The sequence below is a fragment of the Mus caroli genome, unplaced genomic scaffold (genome assembly GCF_978045245.1).
Source record: "Mus caroli unplaced genomic scaffold, Mus_caroli_1 scaffold_1, whole genome shotgun sequence".
In the NCBI taxonomy this organism is placed as follows: Eukaryota; Metazoa; Chordata; class Mammalia; order Rodentia; family Muridae; genus Mus; species Mus caroli.
This window is the reverse complement of record NW_028227256.1, coordinates 29,058,804-29,063,047: the sequence shown is the minus strand read 5'-3', so window position 1 is coordinate 29,063,047 and position 4,244 is coordinate 29,058,804. Positions and strand designations below refer to the sequence as shown.

At 37.2% G+C, this 4,244-nt stretch overlaps 1 non-coding gene across 1 annotated transcript; it reads left to right on the top strand.

The window, feature by feature from the left end:
• Positions 1–625: 625 nt before the first annotated feature.
• LOC115032556 (U6 spliceosomal RNA) lies at positions 626–732 on the top strand. The gene has a single exon (XR_003838201.1). It is a non-coding gene; the product is annotated as a U6 spliceosomal RNA (small nuclear RNA).
• The last annotated feature ends 3,512 nt before the right edge of the window (positions 733–4,244 follow it).

Sequence of the window (4,244 nt, the reverse complement as noted above, 5' to 3'; positions counted from 1 at the left end):
CCTCACATTTCACAGCAAGTGCCTGTATTCCTTAAGTCTTCTCCCAGGCCCCTTTCCTTCATTTAAATACCTGGTTTGTATTTGAATTATTGTGTTCTGTCCTTTTTATCACAGTGGAGATTAAGAGCTGTGGGAAGTATGCACATGATAAAACTGAGAGATATCTACCATAAGATGTGTAAAAAACACCAGAAGAAATTCAAGAAATGTGAAAAGTCAGGACAATAAAACATCTTCAAAGATCAAAATTACTTAGAAATTGCATCTATAAATATTATTGAGAAGGATGGAGACTAGATATGTATTCAGTCAACATTCTAGTTTAAAATTAATCAATGACTTTAAGGAGGATTTAAATAAATATATAAATGGAGTAAAATTTTCAATTCAATCCTGAATTAAAATTCAGCATAGGGACAGATAATCTAGAATTATGCAAAACAGAGAAACCATGGAAAAAGAAACCTTACTAAATCAAGTATAAAATTTGGAATCTGAAACAGCAAATCAGATACAAAACATTACCAATAGGCTAGGTGAATCAGAAGAAAGAATTTGTAGGATCTAAAACAAGGTTGAAGAATTATTACATTCAGACACACAGAAACATTAAAACAGAACTTTGGTGCTCGCTTCGGCAGCACATATACTAAAATTGGAACGATACAGAGAAGATTAGCATGGCCCCTGCTCAAGGATGACACTCAAATTCGTGAAGCGTTCCATATTTTTAAGCTTACAGAACTCCAAATAGACTGGACCAGAAAAGAAATTCCTTCCGACACATAATAATCAGAACAACAAATGCACTAAATAAAGATAGAATACTAAAAGCAGTAAGGGAAAAAGGTCAAGTAACATATAAAGGCAAGCCTATCAGAATTACACCGGATTTTTCACCAGAGACTATGAAAGCCAGAAGGGCCTGGACAGATGTTATACAGAAATTAAGAGAACACAATTTCCAGCCCAGGCTACTATACCCAGCCAAACTCTCAATTACCATAGATGGAGAAACCAAAGTATTCCACAACAAAACCAAATTCACACATTATCTTTCCACGAATCCAGCCCTTCAAAGGATAATAACAGAAAAAAACCAATACAAGGACGGAAACCACGTCCTAGAAAAAGCAAGAAGGTAATCCCTTAACAAACCTAAAAGAAGACAGCCACAAGAACAGAACACCAACTCTAACAACAAAAATAAAAGGAAGCAACAATTACTTCTCCCTAATATCTCTTAATATCAATGGACTCAACTCCCCAATAAAAAGACATAGACTAACAGACTGGCTACACAAACAGGACACAACATTTTGCTGCTTACAGGAAACTCATCTCAGAGAAAAAGATAGACACTACCTCAGAATGAAAGGCTGGAAAACAATTTTCCAAGCAAATGGTAGGAAGAAACAAGATGGAGTAGCCATTATAATATCTGATAAGATTGACTTCCAACCCAAAGTCATCAAAAAAGACAAGGAAGGGCACTTCATTCTCATCAAAGGTAAAATCCTCCAAGAGGAACTATCAATTCTGAATATCTATGCTCCAAATACAAGGGCAGCCACATTCATTAAAGATACTTTAGTAAAGGTCAAACCACACATTGCACCTCACACAATAATAGTGGGAGACTTCAACACACCACTTTCACCAATGGACAGATCATGGAAGCAGAAACTAAACAGGGACACAGTGAAACTATAAGAGGTTATGAAACAAATGGATCTGACAGATATCTACAGAACATTTTATCCTAAAACAAAAGGATATACCTTCTTCTCAGCACCTCACGGTACCTTCTCCAAAATTGACCACATAATTGGTCACAAAACAAGCCTCAACATATACAAAAATATTGAAATTGTCCCATGCATCCTATCAGATCACCATGGACTAAGACTGATCTTCAATAATAAAATAAATAATAGAAAGCCAACACACACGTGGAAACTAAACAACACTCTTCTCAATGATACCTTGGTCAAGGAAGGAATAAAGAAAGAAATTAAGGACTTTCTGGAGTTTAATGAAAATGAAGCCACAATATACCCAAACTTATGGGACACATTGAAAGCATTTCTAAGAGGGAAACTCATAGCTCTGAGTGCCTACAAAAAGAAACTAGAGAGAGCACACATTAGCAGCTTGACAACACACCTAAAAGCTCTAGAACGAAAGGAAGCAAATTCACCCAAGAGGAGTAGACGGCAAGAAATAATCAAACTCAGGGGTGAAATCAACCAAGTGGAAACAAGAAGAACGATTCAAAGAATCAACCAATCGAGGAGCTGGTTCTTTGAGAAAATCAACAAGATAGATAAACCCTTAGCCAGACTCACTAGAGGGCATAGGGAAAGTATTCTAATTAACAAAATCAGAAATGAAAAGGGAGACATAACAACAGACCCTGAAGAAATCCAAAACACCATCAGATCCTTCTACAAAAGGCTATACTCAACAAAACTGGAGAACCTGGATGAAATGGACAAGTTTCTAGACAGATACCAGGTACCGAAGTTGAGTCAAGATCAGGTTAACCATCTAAACAGCCCGATATCCCCCAAAGAAATAGAAGCAGTCATTAATAGTCTCCCAACTAAAAAAAGCCCAGGACCAGATGGGTTTAGTGCAGAGTTCTATCAGACCTTCAAAGAACATCTAATCCCAGTTCTTCACAAACTATTCCACAAAATAGAATCAGAAGGTACTCTACCCAACTCATTCTATGAAGCCACAATTACTCTGATACCTAAACCACATAAAGACCCAACAAAGATAGAGAATTTCAAACCAATTTCCCTTATGAATATTGATGCAAAAATCCTCAATAAAGTTCTCGCTAACCGAATTCAAGAACACATCAAAACAATCATCCATCCTGACCAAGTAGGTTTCATCCCAGGGATGCAAGGATGGTTCAATATACGAAAATCCATCAATGTAATCCATTATATAAACAAACTCAAAGACAAAAACCACATGATCATCTCGTTAGATGCTGAAAAAGCATTTGACAAAATCCAACACCCATTCATGATAAAAGTCTTGGAAAGATCAGGAATTCAAGGCCCATACCTAACCATGATAAAAGCAATATACAGCAAACCAGTAGCCAACATCAAAGTAAATGGTGAGAAGCTTGAAGAAATCCCACTAAAATCAGGGACTAGACAAGGCTGCCCACTCTCTCCCTACCTATTCATCATTGTACTTGAAGTCCTAGCCAGAGCAATTAGACAACAAAAGGAGATTAAGGGGATACAAATCGGAAAAGAAGAAGTCAAAATATCGCTTTTTGCAGATGATATGATAGTATACATAAGTTACCCTGAAAATTCCACCAGAGAACTCCTAAGCCTGATAAATAGCTTCGGTGAAGTAGCTGGATATAAAATTAACTCAAGGAAGTCAATGGCCTTTCTGTACACAAAGGATAAACAGGCATTGAAGGAAATTAGGGAAACAACACCCTTCCAATACTCACAAACAATATAAAATACCTTGGCGTGACTCTAACTAAGGAAGTGAAAGATCTGTATGACAAGAACTTCAAGTCCTTGAAGAAAGAAATTAAAGAAGATCTCAGAAGATGGAAAGACCTCCCATGCTCATGGATTGGCAGGATCAACATTGTAAAAATGGCTATCTTACCAAAAGCAATCTACAGATTCAATGCAATCCCCATCAAAATTCCAACTCAATTCTTCAACGAATTAGAAAGGGCAATCTGCAAATTCATCTGGAACAACAAAAAACCTAGGATAGCAAAAACTCTTCTCAAGGATAAAAGAACTTCTGGTGGAATCACCATGCCTGACCTAAAGCTGTACTACAGAGCAATTGTGATAAAAACTGCATGGTACTGGTATAACTACAGACAAGTAGACCAATGGAACAGAATTGAAGACCCTGAGATCAACCCACATATCTATGGTCACTTGATCTTTGACAGGGAGCAAAAACCATCCAGTGGAAAAAAGACAGCATTTTCAACAAATGGTGCTGGCACAACTGGTGGTTATCATGTAGAAGAATGCGAATTGATCCATTCCTATCTCCTTGTACTAAGGTCAAATCTAAGTGGATTAAGGAACTCCACATAAAACCAGAGACACTGAAACTTATAGAGGAGAAAGTAGGGAAAAGCCTCGAAGATATGGGTACAGGGGAAAAATTCCTGAATAGAACAGCAAAGGCTTGTGCTGTAAGATCGAGAATCGATAAATGGGACCTCA